The following is an 18,798-nucleotide window of genomic DNA, read 5'->3' as shown; positions in this document are numbered from 1 at the left end:
CCTATTAGCCCAGAGACTGAGTTTGAATTGTTTGGACATGTCTCCTTGGCTTGACTGGATCCAGTTCTTAACTCTAAGCCCAAAGAGATGTATTTTCACTCACTCTCTAGGTTAACAGACAAAGGTTTGGACTAAATCTATGCTGAAGTCTCAAGCAAACAGGAGAACATCTATAACAATCCCCGGCAGTATTTGTCCCCGCTGCCTTCGTCTGTGTAGCTCTGGAGGATCCGTTGAACTCTCTGGAGGAAAAAGCCGTTTAATCTGCCCGGCAACAGCGGCGGCCATTTTGACAGGCTTTGCACGCTTTTTGGCACAAGCCCGGCCGTTTTGCATGGGGAAAGCTGCGCGCGCAGCGGCAGACATTTTGAAGCGGCGAGCGCCATTTTGATCGTCGGAGCCGCAAGAAGGCAGATCGAGCCTCAGCAGCAGCAGCGTAGCCATCTGTGCGTGAGTCTTGTCCGGAAAGCTGGCACCCAAATCGGGAGGCGCTCAGCCCAGGAGGCGGCCATCAAGGGAGAAGAAGTTTCCGTCCTTCGGCGTCCTTCCCCTCATTTGCGGATAGCAGGGCGTTCTTCTGGCCGGCTGGCCCACGCCCTTGCACAAGGAGGACTTCCGGTTCCGGTGGCTGACCGCGACGGGCAGGCTTTGCTCGCCCTGCGCTTTCCCGGTGGGCCCCTCACTCCTTGGGGGGCACAGGACACCCTGTAGAGGCTCCTGCCGAAGGGGCGGCACCGCGGGGGATCCCCTGGATCGGCGGCGGCCGGGGGGGCCCGCATCGCCCTAGGCATCGGGGAGCATGATGGGGAGATGCTCCGGCGTCTTCGCAGCGAGGCTGCTGGAAGAATGAGCGATCAGAAGGACGCAGCTGTGGTGCGGTGAGGCGGAAACTTCTTTCCATTCCCTTTGCTTGTTTGGAGAAATTGCCAGCTATTTAAAACTTTCCTTCGGCTTGGTTCTGAGAAGCGCGGCTGGAGGGAGGGGGATTCCCTGGCGGCTGGAAACTATTTTGCTCTCAGCCCTAGGGGAGGAGGAGGGAGAGAGCCAACTAATGACGCCACGCTCTTACTAAAGGCGAATTTTGGATTTAACCTCACAATGCAATGATGATCTGGAAACTTTGGAAACTTTGAAACCTTTGTTATGCCTCTAAACCCGAAGCTGGCAGGGCAAGATGCCACACTTCCGTTGTCTTTATGAACAGTGAAAACTGACTCCACCTTTAAAACTTCAGGCTTCCGGTCTTTGTCTCCGTGCTACTCAGATAAATCTCTTGTTGATTGTGACTTTTTGGACTCCCTGGGGTGAAAAACCTTACCCTACTGCCAGTGTGATTAGAAAAACCACCTTCTGCTTGGACCTTTAATCTCCTGGACTCTCTTGGCTGTTCTGCCTCACTGACTGATCACCCTCTGCATTGACTGAACTCTTTATTGCATAAACAATGTCACGTAAAAAACCACCTCCTGGGAAGCCTGGCTTTGCTGCCTCTGCCCCGACATCTACAACATCCAGTCCCAGTACACAATCAACGATAACAGCCCTGATGCAACCCAGAACTACTGAGACTGAATTTCAACAAATGTTTCAACAAATCTTACAGGGACAAGAAGAGATAAAAAGACAATTAAAAGAGATGAAAGAAGAAATTAAAGAGAACCAGGAACAAATTAATAAAAACTCACAGAGACTGGATCTTTTGGAGGGTGGGACAGCTGAGATGAGGGAGGGGATGGAAGGGGTGCAGAAGGGGAACAAAGAACTTGAGACCCAACAGATGAAAACAGAATTTGAGAGAATGTCCTTTTACCTTAGATTTCAAAATGTGGTAGAGGCAGATGATGAAGACATAAGGGACATTATGACAAACATTTTGGCCGAATACATTCAGAAAGAGAAGCAACAGATGGGGTGGGAATTAGATCTGGTCTATAGGGTGAATTCAGCATATGCTAAAACACACAATGTACCCAGGGAGGTTCACATTAAATTTCTCAGAAAAACCACAAGAGATGAAATCCTGAGTGCACAAAGGGGGCAAGCTTTGAAATACCAAGATAGGGAAATAACTATTCTGAAACAGATCCCCAAGAAAGTGAGGGAGAAAAGGAAAAATTATTCGCAATTAGCGAAGAAACTTTACCAGAAGGGGGTGTGGTTCAGATGGCTGATGCCTGAAGGTATGTTAATATTCTGGGAGGACACAAGAGTTAGAATTAATACAACCATAGAAGCACAGGCCTTTATGGAAAAAAATTAAGCACTCCTAGATAAACCAGATGATCTCACAACAGACACACAGGACACGGGAGGGGCTGGAGCTCTGCTGGCGGGGGGAGAAGGGGCAATACCGAGAAAACTCAGATCACAAAAATGAATAAGAAAATCTGCTTGACATAAATTGATTGAAATCATTAACTGAATTTATATGCTGACTATATATTGCTATTTAGTATTGAACTTTGTGTAAATGTATACCATGAGTATGGAGGGAGGGGGCACCTGCCACACATCGCAACTGCCAAAATTTGTAACCTTTCCACTACCTTTTTTCTTGTTATTTTTTAAAAAACCAATAAAACTTTGTTTATAAAAAAAGGGGGGGAGAAGAAGGTTCCGCCCTTCGACGTCCTTCCCCTCATTTGCAGATAGCACGACGTTCTTCTGGCCGGCTGGCCCACGCCCTTGCACCGTCTTACCCTGCATCTAACTCTCCTGTCTGTTCCTACTGCGACCGGCTGGCCAGTATGGCGGACAAAAGTTTGGGGACACAAGAAGTGCAGGCAGGGCTTTCCTCCAAGCGGAGCAGGCTTGATCCCCCCCCCCCCAACGGAGGAAAGGGAGGCAAGGCCACCTCCAGGAAGGCATCCCCTGGGCCCTCCGGGGGCACTGATAAAAGCAAGGAAGGGCCCCGCAGGCAGAAGGCCTCACAGCCCCATAGAAGTGATAGGTTTCCCGAGGCATTGCCTGAGCCTATATCAGACCAGAGGGGAGAGCGGGAGCCTGACTCCCCCCAAGGAGACAGGTCTCCCCTGTCTGTGGGTGAAATATCCAGAGATTCCTCCCCTGACGCATCCTGGGGTTATCCTGATTCTCCCAGCTCGTCCATCAGGGAGGAGCTGGTACCCTTTCAGGATATCATTCTAGAGGAAGAGAGTACCTATACCAGGGGGAGCAGGAAGCGTCCTGCTCCTTCATCGGCCCGCCCCAGGGAGGACAAGAGCCCAGCCCTGTCAGCTGAAATGAAAGAAGTGATTGCTCAGGCCATTTCCTAGGGCATAGCCGAGGGCATCAAACAGAAGGAGGCCTGACCTGCTGGCACTCCAAAGTCTAGGCCTACCTCGGCGCAAGCCAAGGACCAGGCGCCTCCCTCTCCAGGCACCTCAGTGGCTACTGAGGAGTCGGTCTGGGAAGAAGGAGAAATTGATGAGTTTGAGTTATCGGAAGATGAGGATCTTCCCCCTGATAAGCCAGCCTTCACGGGGTTATTCAAGCCCTCTCTATTCAAATCTATACTTCATAAGGCCAAGGCCGCCACTGACTTGGGTTCCTCTCCCAAGACTGCGGCCACTTCTCTAGTTTCGGCTAAGGACCATGAGGAGGGCCTGTTTAAAGAACCAGCGCCTACCCTAGATTTAGTACCAGTGCCGGATCTATTCATGGATGTAGTCCAAAGACAGTGGGTTCAGCCGGGTACCCTTACCAATCCCAGCGATGGAGATAAGTCTATGCTGTAGAAAGTAAGATGGAGGAGGTGTTAAAATTGCCAGAGGTGGACGCACCTGTGGTCTCCTTGACCTCCAATTCGAACTTACCTGCCGATCTTTTAGAAGGTCTCAAAGCCGAAGACAAGAGATCCGAGAAGGCTTGTCACAAAACACACCAGGCGGCGGCCTGGGCCATCAGGGCATCTACCTCTGCCTCTTTTTCCACTAGGGCGTCTCTCCTAAGCTTGCGTCAATTGAGATCCAAACCCCCTTCTGGGGGATCTCGGTAGAAGCATGACATCAACAAAATAATTACCGCAGTTGAATATTCAGCAGATGCCTCTTTGAACGCGGCCAAATTTGCATCCAGGGCACTGGCATCCAATGTCACCTCTCGTCGCCTCCTGTGGCTTCGCCATTGGCATGCAGACATGAAGGCGAAGTGGAAGCTCGCTTCCGCCCCCTTCAAAGGGGGGCAGCTCTTTGGGGAGGCCCTGGATAAGTTTGTCATCGAGACAAAGGACAAACGGAAGGTCCTCCCAGCCACCCTCAAGAAAAACGAACGCAAGGGCTCAGGTTCCTTTCGGAAGCAATCCTTCAGGGCACGGGAGGCCCCTCAGGCGTCCATTTCCTCTAACTATCAGAGATCCTACTCACAGGCGACAGATAGGGTACGATAGAGGCTCCTACGGGTCACGAGGGAGACAACAACATCAAAATTCCTTTCGGAAGCCCTTTCGTGGCGGTGCCAGTTCCCGCCACTTCTGGCGAGGAAAGTGACCATCAAAGGGTTCCTCCCATAGGGGGTCGGCTTCAGTTATATGCCGACAGGTGGGAGGAGATCACATGAGACTCGTGGGTCCTCAACACGATCAGGAGGGGCCTAGTCTTAGACTTCCTATCCTTTCCCCAAAGGACATTTATTCATTGTCCGACTCCCAAGAACCCCCTAAAAAGGGACCTCATGCAGAAGGAGATCCTCCATCTGTATCACATAAGGGCCATAGAGCCAGTGCCCAAGGATCAGGAGAAGCAGGGATTTTATTTCATCCTTTTTCTGGTTCCAAAGGCCTCAGGGGGGTGGAGAGCCATCTTGGATCTGAAACGCTTGAACCAGTATCTGGCCTACAAGCGATTCAAGATGCAGTCTGTCCACTACATACTAGAATGCATAAGGTAGGGGGATCTGCTCACATCCATAGATTTGAAGGAGACCTACCTGCACATTCCCATCCATGCAGCTCACAGACGGTTCCTGAGGTTCCACTACGACGGGAGGCACTATCAGTACAGGGCCCTGCCCTTCGGCCTCTCGTCCGCACCCAGGACCTTCACAAAGATCTTGGCAGTGGTGGCGGCTCATCTCCGAACCCGGCCGATTCATCTGGAATGCTATCTAGACGACATCATCATCCATTCCTCCAGTCACGACCAGGCCGACAGGACGTTCAGATGACCATAAGGGCTCTACAGCGCCACGGCTTCTCGGTGAACCGGACGAAGAGCCACCTCGAACCGACCACCCACATTCAACATTGCGGCACCATAATAGACTCCACCTGTTGCCAGGTGTTCCTGTCGCCAGACAGGTTGAAAAATCTACGACACAGAGTGCGTCAGTGCTGCCTGTCCAGGTCAGTGCCGATCACCAAGCTCTCCCAACTTCTGGGCATCATGATCTCATGCCTGAAGGTAGTTTCCTGGGCGCGTCTCCATGCCAGGGAGCTGCAGTGGTTCCTCCTGCCTATGCAAAGGGCGAGGGCCAGCAACTCACCACGCCGTGTTCAGTTACCGCCAAAGGTGATCCGCTCGCTACATTGGTGGCGGACCACGGCAGTATAGAAGGGGTGCCTATTCAAAGACCCCGAAAGAACCGTGGTGACAACAGATGCCAGCCTACAAGGATGGGGGAGCACGTTGCCAGGGCCAGCTCGCACAGGGCAAGTGGAGCCAGAGCGAAGCTGCGCACAGCATAAACTGGCTGGAACTGTGAGCGAAGTCTTGCTTTGCGCCGATTCGCATCCCGGATTGTGGGCCATCATGTACTGTTACTAACAGACAACGTGGCAACAAAGGCCCACATAAACAGGCAAGGCGGCACTCACTCCAAGAGTCTCATGGTGGAGACTCCCTGGGAAGGTGGGCAGAACGCCATCTTGCATCCATCAGAGCGGACCACATCTCAGGGACCAACAACCAGGAAGCGGATTGGCTGAGTCGGCAGACGATTGACCATTCCGAATGGCGGCTGCACCCGGACCTGTTCAGGCAGATCGTGAGGAGATTCGGCAAACCGCAAGTAGACCTCTTTGCCACTCATTCCAACACACATCTGCCCTGTTTCTTTTCACGATACCACTCCCCTCTGGCCGAGGGGACGGATGCGCTGAGGTGCAGATGGCGCTCAGGACTTCTATATGCATTTCCTCCTCTTCCTCTCATTACACAAGTGGTGACCAAGCTGTTGGCAGAGGAGGTGGAGATAATACTAGTAGCGCCTCACTGGCCCAGACGGTCCTGGTACGTGGACCTTGTCAGCCTCTCCATCTAGAAACCATGGAGAATTCCTCAGGAGCAAATCTCCCTCAGCCAAGGGGCCATCTCTCATCCAGACCCCCAGTGGCTGCAACTAGCCATCTGGCACTTGAGGGGGACCTTCTGAGGAAACAAAAAATTTCTGACAAGGTCATTCGAACTATACAAGCGTCCAGGAGACCTTCCACCGCTAGGATATACGAAGCCACATGGACTGCCTTCTCTGATTGGTGTCAGAAGAACGGTATAAAGGACATTTCTGCTTCCATTCCATAAATACTTGACTTTCTTCAAGAAGGTCTGGACAGGGGGCTCGCGCCCAATACGCTCCGGCGTCAGGTCGTGGCCCTATCAACCGTCCTTACCTGTAGCTTTTCTAGATCTTTGAGCCAACATCCACAGATTAAGAGCTTCCTGAGGGGCGCGGTGAATATCTGCCTTCAGGTGGTTCATCGTTACCTGTCTTGGAACTTGCCGTTCATCCTAAGGGCTCTAACAGGAGCGCCCTTCAAGCCCTTGAGGCAGGCTAGCCTCCATCACCTGACACTTAAGACTGCCTTCCTAGTCGCCATCACCTCGGCGCATCGGATTTCAGAGCTGGCTGCACTTTCAGTCAGGGAAGATCTATGCATTATACATCCTGATAGGGTCATACTGAGGCTAGATCCCGCCTTTATTCTGAAAATCAACTCTCATTTTCACAGATCTCAGGAAGTGATACTTCCCAACTTTTGTCCTAAACCTGTTCATCCAAAGGAAAAGGCCTGGCATATGTTGGATGTACGGAGGGCAGTCCGTATCTAGGTCAAAAGAACCAAGGACTTTCGGCGCTCTGAGTCGTTGTTCATTTCATTCCACCCTGGGTTGCTGGGCCGCAAGGTATCATCCCATACGATTGGGCGCTGGCTGCGGGCTTCCATCAAACTCGCCTACGAGCATCAGGGCAAAGTTGCGCCGTGAGGAGTGACTGCGCATTCAATGAGAAGTGCTGCTACTTCAGCTGCTTGGGTGACCCAGGCATCTGTTATTGACATTTGCAGAGCAGCCACGTGGTCGTCACCCATGGCATTTATTAAGAATTACAAGATTGACACCTTTGCCTCTGCCGAAGCCTCTTTCGGAAAACGGATTTTACAAAAAGTTGCTGAGGCTACGGACACTCTGGACTCTAACCGCCCTCGGACACAATAGCTTGGGTATGTCCCATGCTTGGACTCTCCAAGCAGCGCACAGGAGAAAAACCGTTGGCTTACCTGAACGGTCCTTCTCTGGGCGCTGCGGGAGAGTCCAACCCCGTCCAGGGTCTGTTGATTGATCAAGATTGATCTTAAGTGAACTGAGGAATGGCCGTCCTGTATGGCGGTTTCTTCATTTTTAAACTGAATTGCAGAGGCAAAGGGAGGCGTGGTCAACAAAAACTCACTCAATCCTAGGGCAGTTAGACTGTGTTAACCCATCCATGCTTGGACTCTCCCGCAGCGCCCAGAGAACGACCGTTCAGGTAAGCCAACGGTCTTTTTCAGGGTTCCTTCATTCCAGCAATCTGCTTGCATAGGGGAATCTATTCTGGGCCCTCATGTTTGCTTGCATAGAGCCTAACAATGACTTTTGATTAGTTCCATCGCTTGGCTCCCTAATTGGCCTTTCTATCCAACTACTCCCTCTTGCAGCCTACCTGACAGCCCTTCGTCGACTGGGGTGCTGTTTGCTCCTGAGGGCCTTTTCATCTGTAGGCAAAGCCATTATATATCCTATCCCCGGGGTTACTGTCCAAGTACTTGTCACATCCCGGGGCTCTAGGATGTTATACATTGCACCATCTGGCTGCTGTCTTTAATTTGGCCTTTTCATCTTGCTCGAGTACATATGGCTGATAACAAGCCTGAGCCCGGCAAGGCCAAGGCTAAGACCTGGCCTTTGTCGTCATCCAAGTCCTCATATTCTGCAGATAAGCTTTCCTCCAGACGCCAAAAGGCACTTGAAAAACAGTTGCCAAGGCCCAAAAAGCAGCCGCGTTGCTGGCCAGCAAGTCTACGACTATGCAGACATCTTCACCAGTGCCAGTCAGACATAATCATGATTTATCACCTGATGCACCCAATCTTCCACCTGTGCAACCAGCCTACTTTGAGGAGTCCTTTGCTCCCTTTGACTGCTTTCCTGCTATGGAAGGGATGTCTACTGATTCTCATCTGCAGCCAATTCCTTTTACGTCCATTCCCTCTCCTGCTGTTGCAGTCCATCCTTCTGGACACGCCAGTTCTCTATTCACACAAGAAATGTGAGATTACATTGCTGAGGCCATTCTCCAAGGCATAGAGGCTGCCTTTCATCTCAGGTCCAAGCGCACTGCTTATTCTTCTACCATGACTGCCAACAGACAGGAACCACCATTGGTGGAGAATCGTGACACTGCCCAACAGTCTGACCACAGTGATGATTCCATCTTGGAGGAAGGAGAAGTCAAGGATCAAGAGCTGGTTTGGAGCCTGTCAAGCCAGCATTCTAGGGCTTGTTCAACCCGACTCTCTTTAAGTCTCCTATTCAAAGCTAGGGCCATCACTAATTTGAGGGGAATGCAGGATTCCACTACATTCTGCAAGGAGCCACAGGACCCAGGTGAGCGGCTGGCTGTTCACTGAGCCTGCAGCCACACAAGAATCCATTCCATCCCCTAAATTGTTCATTGATGTTATCCAGCATCAATGGGCTGAGCCTAGCTCTTCTGCTGCTCCCAGTGGTACACATAGGCATTTTTATACTGTAGCTCCAGAATTGGAGGATATCAGTGGCCAAAGGTAAATGCCCCAGTAGCTGCCTCGGCTCTCGTTCCCTCCGATGTGATGGAGGATTTGAAAGTGGAGGATAAAAAGGCGAAAACATCTTTTCGCAAAGCCCATCTAACTTCAGCTTGGGCGATCAGGGCGACTACTGCCGCCTCATTCTTTAATAGGGCATCCTTGATGTGGCTACATTATATTTTGGGCAGAATTCCACCAGGCTACACCAAGATCTTAACAAGCTGGCTGCAGCCGCTGAGTTCTCAGCTGACACCACAGGGCCAAGTTCGTTTCTCGGGCTTTGGCCGCTAATGTCACTTCCCGTCGGTTGGCTTGATTAAGACACTGGCAAGCTGACATGAGATCTAAATGGAGGCTGGCATTGGCTCCCTTTAAGGGAGACAATTTATTTGGAGAGGCACTAGATCGAGTCCTTGTGGAAACAAAGGCCCAAAGAAAGTCTTGCCCTCTAGCACCAAGAAGACCAAGAAGTCTGACCCGGCTCACCAGTATCAGCGAAGCTATTCCCAGGGAATTGATTGCTACCATGATAGACGGTCCTTCAGGGATAAGGGCAGGTAGCAGCAGCAGCCCTATTTCAGGAGATCCTTCAGAGGATCCAGCAATAGGCCCTTTAGGAAGTCCAGGTGAGTCCCTAAACACTCCCATTGGTGGTCGTCTGCAGTTCTTCAGGACTCAGTGGGAGGCAACCACCATAGATGTGTGGGTTCTGCAAACCATCCATCTAGGACTCACCCTGGAATTTGTATCTCCTCCCCCTCCTCACTTTATTCGTTGTTCCACTCCAAACAACTCACGCCAGAAGAGGTTCATGAAAGCAGAGATTTGCCACTTGATGGACATCAAAGCCATAGAGCCAGTGCCACCGGGCCACGAGGGAACCAGTTTCTATTTCATCTTGGGTGGGTGGCGAGCCATTCTGAACTTAAAGAGGCTCAACAGGCATATAGCGTACAAGATGTAATCTCTGTGGTCCATTCTCACCTGCATTCGCAAGGGAGACCTCTTGATGTCTTATCGACCTCAAGGAGGCCTATTTACATGTGCCCATACGAACCCCCCACAGGAGATTCCTGAGATTCTGTTATGCAAACCAGCATTTCCAGTTACAGGACTCTTCCCTTCGGCATTTCATCAGCCCCAGGACATTTACCAAGCTCCTGGCAGCGGTTGCAGCCCAACTCAGGTAAGTCCCAAATTGTCTGCAATGCTAACTGGATGACATCCTGATCCAGTCATCTTCCCTACGCCAAGCCCATCAGGATCTTCGCATTACACTCCGGTCCCTTGTAAATACGGAGAAAAGCCACCTGGTTCCCAGCACCTGCCTTCTCCAGATAGGGGTGGTAATCGGCACCGAAGTATCCATGGTCTTCCTCTTGCAGGAGTGTTGCAACAGCTTACGAGCCCTCGTGGACACCGTCACTTGTCGCAAAGTGCTTCTGATTCTGTTGTCCCGACTCTGAAGGAAGCTAATATCATGCACTAACATAGTTCCGTGGGCACGACTTTACATCAAACCGTTGTAATGGTTCCTTCTTATGCACCAAAGAGTAGGCACCTCTACATCTCTTGCGGCAATCCAAGTGCTACACAGAGTCCTTTGATCCTCTCAATGGTGAACATCCCGGTCAGTACAGAAGGGAACCTTGTTCAGGGAACCCAACCGGGTCACTGTCACCTCAGACGCCAGCCTGTTCGGCTGGGGGACCCATCTCCAGACTCAGTTGGCCCAAGGTCGTTAGTCAATTGGCTGGAACTCAGGGCTGCCCATCTTGCTCTCCATCGGCTCCACAGGGGCATATCCAGATGCCATGTCCTCTTGCTGACAGACAACATTGCCACCAAGGCAAATGTGACCCAACAGGGTGGCACTTATTCCAGGGCATTGATGCACAAGGCCGAACAACTGTCCCTCTGGGCGGAGACCAACATTCTCTCCCTGCGGGTAGAGCATATATCAGGCACAGCCAATATCCAGGCAGACTGGCTGAGCAGGGCCATGATCAACCATGTGGAGTGGTGCCTGCATTCGCCTGAATTATTCCACATCTCCTGGAGATTCAGTCAACCAACTGTGGACCTATATGCCACCACAAAGCACTTACCTGTTAAGGTTCTTTTCATGGTTCCATACCCCGGGAGCAGAGGGCACAGACACTCTATGCAGCCGCTGGCCACCAGGTCTTCTGTACACCTCCCCTCCCTTCCCCCTCCTATTGAAGGTCATCAGAAAGGTAATCACAGAAGGGGCGGGACTCATCCTCATCACCCCGCACTGGCCAAGACAGCTGTGGTTCGCAGACTTACTCAGCCTGTCCATGTCCCTGCCATGGAGGATACCGGAGAACAGAGTCTCTCAGCCAGGGGGAACCAGAGCATCCAGATCCTCAGTGGCTCAAGTTAACCACCTGGTGCTTAGCGTGGTGCAACCTCTTTGGGAATGTAATCTTGACTATCCAGGCATCCAGGTGGGCTTCTACCACCTGTAACTATAAGGCATCCTGGAGGGCCTTTAGCAGCTGGTGTGTGAGAGCTCACATCGAAGCCTCATCTGCCTCTGTACCTCATGTTCTGGACTTTTTATAGCAAGGCCTAAGTAGGGGTCTGTCGCCTAGCACTCTCAGACATCAGGTGGCTGCCCTATCCACCATTCTCTCAGTCGAGGGCTCCAGCTCTCTTTCCCAGCATCTCCAGGTAAGGAGCTTCGTCAGGGGAGCTATCAATCTCTGCCCCCCTGTAATACATAGATACCCCTCCTGGAATCTTTCCCTTGTTCTATAAGTCCTCATGTCGCCTCCCTTCAAACCGTTGAAGTCTACAAGTCTCAGGCTCCTGACCATCAAGTAGTCTTTCTCGTGGCCATAACATCGACCAGGAGAATCTCAGAATTGGCAGTGCTATCAGTTCATGCAGACCTGACAGAATCATCCTCAGGCTCGATCCGTCCTTTTTTCCAAAAGTGAATATATGGTTTCACAGGGGACAGGAGATCATTGTGCCGGATTTTTGCCCCTGAGCTATTCACCCAGAGGAGCTATTCACCCGGCATAAGCTAGATGTCAGGCAAGCAGTTTGTCAATATATAAAGAGGACAGTGGTGAACTGAGGCCTTATTCGTGTCCTTCCAGCCTGCCGCAATGGGCAAGAAGCTCTTACCATCCACAATCGGTAGATGGTTGAGGTCCGGCATAGCCTGGCCTACGAGCTGCACTCCAGACCCATACCACACCACATCACGGCCCATTTGACGTGTAGCGCACCCACCACTGTCGCCTGGACGACGCAGGGATCAGTAGAAGACATTTGCAGGGCGGCAACTTGGGCTTCACCATCGCCGTTTATAAAACATTACAGCTTGGATTCACACCAGTCCAGGATCCACATCAGATTCTGAAAAGTTCAACACAAGTATCTTCAACCTACCCCTTTGTTAAGAACTGGATCCAATCAAGCCAAGGAGGCATGTCCAAACAATTCAAATTCAGTCCCTGGGCTAATAGGCAGAAGTTATAACCCATGCATGGAGTCTCCCACAGCGTACAGAGAACTACCGTTCAGGTAAGACCAACCGTCTTTTCCTTCTTCAATTCTTTGATATTTTCCTGTGTGCTCATTCGACGCTTCAACAAATATCTTTAAATATAATTCCCCCTTGTTTTTCTGGGGTCAACTTCCAATAAAAATATTTTCTCACCAGGATCATACTCCATTCACTTTCTCCACTCCAGCACAGTCTTGGATTTTCAGGCTGTCATATTGGCGGCGGCTGCTGCTGCTGCTGCTGCTGCTGCTGCTCATCTTCAGATGAGGGGGCTTTCCAAGTCAGGGAGAAAGATGCAGCTCTCTATCTGCCAGGAGGTTTCCCTTTACTTCACCACCCCTTCAGGATGGTTATGGTCCGAATTTGGACCCTCTGACAGGGAGAGGTCAGAACTGACCGCAGAGCTTGCGGATCAGGCTTCCAAAGGTGGCAGAAGTACAACTGGAAGTCTGACAATTCTTTAGAACTGTAATTGAAAGCAAAAACAATAGATTTCCTCACTCCATGGGAAGAGTTTTACTAAGAATTCCTGTGTTTAGTGCCTACCATTTTAATGGATCTTAATATTTGCCCTCAGGTTGGGCTTCTGATAAGCTTTGCAGTTTGGACACGTTTTCATGAGCATTTGATAGTGACTCTATTTCATAGGGACCATTTCTCTAAGGAAGAGAAACATGAATTTATACTTGTGGTCTTCCCAAGACCATGTCTCTTTGCTCTGACTTTCTGTAAGAAGTGGACTGAATTAACGAGTATATAGCTTGGTTGTGCAGAACTGCTTTCTTCTGAAGAAATAATATTGTTTATTTACAATGTCATGTTTGGTCAAGAAATGATGTCTAACTTAGATAGATAGCCAACAGATGTGTCATCACCTGTGGTCCTGTTCATGACCATCTTTCAAATGATACAGTGGCTTTTGTGAGATTGGATCTATATACATTATTTAAGTGCTGATGAGCTGGTGGGCTGGGTGATACCTTCCATTTTGTTTTCAGTTCCTTCATCATGCTGACCATCATAATCCTTTCCTGATAATTAATTTTCACTATATTTAGTTTTGAGTAAGCTTTCATATACAATTCAAAGATCACAATATGTGCAATACGATCACAATATTTCTGTTAGGATAAAGTAGGACGAAGAAATCACAAATGCAATCTTCTGCAGAAATAAGAAAGGAATTAGTGGCTGAGCAGCATTTAAGGTTGCTCGCTTGAAGCAAATGCCACTAAAATCCTTCTTTCTCTCCTCCCCCTTTCTCTCTGTCCCTCCCTCCCTCTCTCTCAGGCCATGGTTTGAAGACCCTTGCTCAAGACAAATTACACTATGGTAAGAACTTAATCTTTGCAGACTGCTAAGAAATATTTATGTGGCTGCTAATTTGTAACTGTTTTAGTTGTACTGAAAAGTGGAAGATTTTTATGGCATCATGAAGACCAATTTATACCTTCAGATGGATTTGGAGGGAGGGAGGGAGGGAGGGAGGGAGGGAGAGAGAGAGAGAGAGAGAGAGAGAGAGAGAGAGTTTGCTCCCCACATACTACATATATGTGTTAAAAGGTTTATATGATTGAGAATATAATAAAATCAAAATATGTACAGTTACCGTATTGTGTTTACTTTATTTCCAGGTGGGAAAATTCTTGCACTTTAGAAAATAAGTTACAGATACGTTTTAAGCAATGAACATTGATGTAATGATAATTCATGGATATTATGTAATTGCAGTTCAAAATCGTAAATCAACATTTACGATTTTGGGCACTCCTGTCGGAAGGTATTTTATCTTTACAGTATTAGCTATGTTGATCAGGATTAGTATTAAGTAAAATTTATACTTAATGTGTTGATATGCAAGCAAAGGTTAAAGTTAAACTTGACTTTTGGTAGCTAAAATGTAACACTATATCATATTGACAGAGAAAAAAGAAGAGAATTTATATTATAAATTTATGATAAGGCATTGTGTTTATCTATGACTGTTACTAATCCCTTTATCAGGGTACAGCATTTGTTTCAGCCAGGTATAATTAATAAAATCCTCATTCTGCTATATTTAAATTTCACTCTAATGAGTTGTATATTAGTATTGAACACCTGCTCCATTTTATTGTATGATGGGTATTCGGAAAGATATCTAATTGAGTTTAGTTCTTAATATAAAACCTAAAAATATAGTTTTATTCAATTTGAAAATGTAGTAATTATACTTTTGTTTGTTATTTATAATTTTCATCTCACTTTTCTATTTCAGAGAATACCTCATGCAGTTGTCAGTGAAAATATATAAAATAAAGTGCAAACTTATTAAAGCATAAAAATAAATCTAAAAAAAGAGAAAGATTGGCAATTGTTTAACAGATTATTTAAGAGCCCAAAGCATAGAAATAGAAAATGTAGTTATCTACCAGTTCAAGGAGATATAAAAATTGCAACTATACGGGCAGCCACCTTGGCAATGATTCACTTAACAAGTGCGTGGTGCGAAAAGTTGTCAAATGTGGCAAAACTCAGTAACAAAAATTTTGAGCTCAATTGTGATCATAAATTTAAGGACTACTTGTAATTTTCCCTCAAAGTCTTAAATGTGGCTGGTTCATATGAAGAACAAAGAATACATATACAAAGAAATTCAATGATATTATACTGCCTATAAGAGCCAGCTGGTCTAGTGGTTTAAGTCCTGGATGAGAAGTCTAGAGATGAGTTCTAATCCTGCCTTAGATATAAGGCCAGCTGAACGACTTTAGGCCAGTCCCTCTTTCTAAGGCGTAGGAAAAAGGTGGTGCAAATCATTTATGAAAACATTGTCAGGAAAACTACAAGGATTTGTCCATATAATTGCCAGTTGTCGAGACACCTGAAGGCACACCCAATTGAAAGTTCATGATCTTATCCTCACACCCATAAATCCATCACATAGTCCAATCTTCTTCTTCCACGCTGGCATCTCCACCCAGCTGGTTCCGGTCAGGTGTCAAGGTGCGGAGACAAAAGATGACCTTGGCTTCTAGAAAAGAATGAGAACAACGCATTCCACAATCCTACTCATTTCTATTCCCCCCTCCCAACTACTACACTAATGAAACATATAGAAAATTATAAGAAAGTGTGGCAGGAGGGGGGGGAAAGCACTTACCTACTTGCCTAACTCAAAATATGACCTAATTACTTTATTTATAGGTATGTATAATACAGAGCTGGCACTTTTTCTTTATAAGGTTCATCTGTTTGAATTCTGCATGTTGTGAACTATTTATAGACTTTTTGTTACAAGAAGAAATTGTAATTCTAAACTACTGAGCCCGTAGTCAGCAGATTTAGAGAAGCAAGAATTTGAACATGCAATGAAAAATTTCATCAATTTTTGGTGAGGACGGAGCTGAAGTCGTGATGATGTGTGATCTTGAAGCTCCAAGATCGCTGTCGATATCTCTGCTGCTGGACGGTCCTTTTGGACCTAAACCGTCCCTAGGAGACGGTGATAGAGAAGGGCATATCCTGCTGATCTCAGGGACATCGCAAAGTCCCTGATTGATTCAGGGGAAACTCTTTTTTCCAGCGACAGAGACGCAGCCATTGAAGCTGCTGAAATTGAGACAGCTCCAGAACGGAAGGAAAGCGGGAGAGAAAGTGTGTCGAATTGGTGAGAAAAATTTTATTATTAGAGAAGAGATCACCCCCCAAAATACAAAAGTTAAATTAAAATTGAAGACAGAAGAGAGTAAGCAGCAAGATTAAGCCAGAATTAAACTTAGTGTGTTATCTTTTTTATTTTTTTATTTTTATGGATGGAATCTTTACAAATGTTTCCTACTTTTTAAATTGGATTGGTTAATTTTTCTTCTATTTTTTTTCTTTTTTCATATTTATGAATTAAAAATTTCTCTTTTTTTTACAATGCTTGATTGGATTGTTTTTCTTTTAAGAACTTTTCTCCTTAAGTTTGGAACACAAAGAGGGATGTAAAAGCAGAGGAAAAAGAAGTAACACTGCCACTTAGAGGCTGGAGGCTTGGAAACATTGTTTTTCTCATTTCTCTTTGAACATTTGACATATTTCAAAGCTTCTCAGTTTGTTTATTGAAAGTGATAGTGGAAAGAGCATGGGTTGTTTATACAGGTGCTCTTTTGGAGTACTATCAGTAGCCTAACGAGTGAAGAGAAAGCCTTGACTTGAAAGATTATAATGAACTTGCTTGAAATTTAACAAAAAAGCCTTGGATGTTATAGTGGCAGTGTTTATAAGTTGGAAGAATGGCGCAACATGAAAAAGAAACATTAACATTGCAAATGATTATGCTAGAAATTCAAAAAATACTAGTAATAACAGAGAATATAGAGAAGAGAATAGAGAATATAGAACACAGAACAGGAAAAATAGATGAAAAAATTGAGGATACTTATCAAATGATGGTGAAAGTTGAGGACAGAGTTCTAAAAATTAAAGAAAAAGATGAACAAAGAGATAAGAAAATTGTTGATATTGACAGTAAACTGAGCGTGGTTGGAAATGGCAAGAGTGGAATATGGAAAGGGAGATTGACTGAATGGAACTCTAACTCAGACCTCAAAGTATAGAAGAAGAAAAGGGAGAAAATTTGACAGAAATTTTGGTAGAAACATCGGTGATAACCAAAGGCAAGCTGATGGAGGGAACAGATGGGTTCGAATGTCAGCGTTTCAAATATGCAGAATTAAATCAAAGTCCAAGGCAAAATTATCCTTAAAACTCCAATTTAATAAGACAGACATGTTGGCATTGTGCTATGAAATCCCAAATCTGATTTGCTTCCTGGGATTCCACTCAGTTGAAAGTTCATGATCTTATCCCCACACCCATAATCCATCACATGGTCCAATCTTCATCTTCCATGCTGGCATCTACACCCCTCTGCTTCCGGTCAGGTGTCGAGGTGCGGAGACAAAAGATGACCTTGAGCTTCTAGAAAGAATGAAAACAAAACAATGGCTCCCTAGGACACACCATCTACCAGAAGAAAACACACACCAACCGCTACTTAAATGCACAATCCCACCACCATCCTGCACAGATCAACACTGTAGCCAAGACCCTCATCTCCAGAACCAAACGCCTAGCCGACAAAGACCACCTGAAAACGGAATTACACAAACTCACAAATGTATTAATCTCCAATGGATTCCAAAGAAAAACAATCACCAACCTAATCCAAAAGGAGACTCCCCCCAAAAACCAAGACACAGAACAGGACAATGGCATCGCCCTCCTCCCTTACATCAAAGGCACCACAGATAAAATCAGCAAAATTCTCCACAAACACAATATCAGGACAGCCTTCACCACTGACCAAAAAATAGCCAACATCTTAAGAAACCCCAAAGACAAAATCCACTGGAAAACCAAGGAGTCTACAAAATACCATGCAAAATCTGCCCGGCAATATATATAGGACAAACAAACAGGAGGGTAAATGCACGCATCACAGAACACAAGAACGCAGTAAGAAAAAAAGAAAAAACGTCCTCCCTTTTCCAGCACCTTAAAGCTACAGGACATGAAATCAACTTTGAAGGAGCCAAGTTAATCTCCAAAACAGAACACCTCAACAAGAGAATAATTATGGAAGCCATCGAAATAGAGAAACGTGATGATACCTCCCGCCTACCAAACATCTGGAAACCAGCCCTGGCCAACAAACGAACACCACCCACCACCCAAGCTGTTACAATACAAAACAACAATGCACATACAGCTAGCACCAATCAGCACCAATCTACCAATCATGATACAACCACACAACCAATCACTCCACTTACTGAAACAAAGTCAGCACCCCATCCCTTCCCACCAAGATTTACAGAAAGACGGCAGCTCCGTTCCCATTTTGAGCCCAAGCTTGAAGATGGCAGGTGAGATCCTGCCAAAACGTTGTAAAGACAATCTCAATCTTACACGACATACATACATACATACATACATACATACATACATACATACATCATACATACATACATACGATTGCTGATATGAGTTTTTGGGTAAATTACAAGCGGGGACTATTGTGAGAAAGCACAAAGCTTTGTAACCAGTCAACATACTGTATGTAACTGGAGGATGATTTTTATGTATTGTGTGTGTCTATTGTTTGTTTTAGGTTTGTTTAAAAATAATTTTCTTTTTTTAAAAAAGAAATATCTCATCAATTTGTTCTCTGTGACTACACAGC

General features: G+C 46.8%; 1 protein-coding gene across 3 annotated transcripts in view; it reads left to right on the top strand.

Moving 5' to 3' along the window:
- ZC3H12B (zinc finger CCCH-type containing 12B) overlaps window positions 1-18,798 on the top strand; it is a 90,167-nt gene that overhangs the window by 8,457 nt on the left and 62,912 nt on the right. Inside the window, exon 2 of one of the 3 annotated variants that reach the window (XM_081963844.1) lies at window positions 13,878-13,919. The exons of the other annotated variants lie outside the window; for them this stretch is intronic. The gene's annotated coding sequence lies outside the window, so the exon portion shown is untranslated. The remainder of the gene's footprint in view (window positions 1-13,877; window positions 13,920-18,798) is intronic. 3 annotated transcript variants of the gene reach the window in all.

Source organism: Natrix helvetica (genome assembly GCF_964273705.1).
Source record: "Natrix helvetica genome assembly, chromosome: 11".
In the NCBI taxonomy this organism is placed as follows: domain Eukaryota; kingdom Metazoa; phylum Chordata; class Lepidosauria; order Squamata; family Natricidae; genus Natrix; species Natrix helvetica.
Note: the sequence above shows the minus strand (reverse complement) of the source record. Positions and strands in the feature narration are given on the sequence as shown.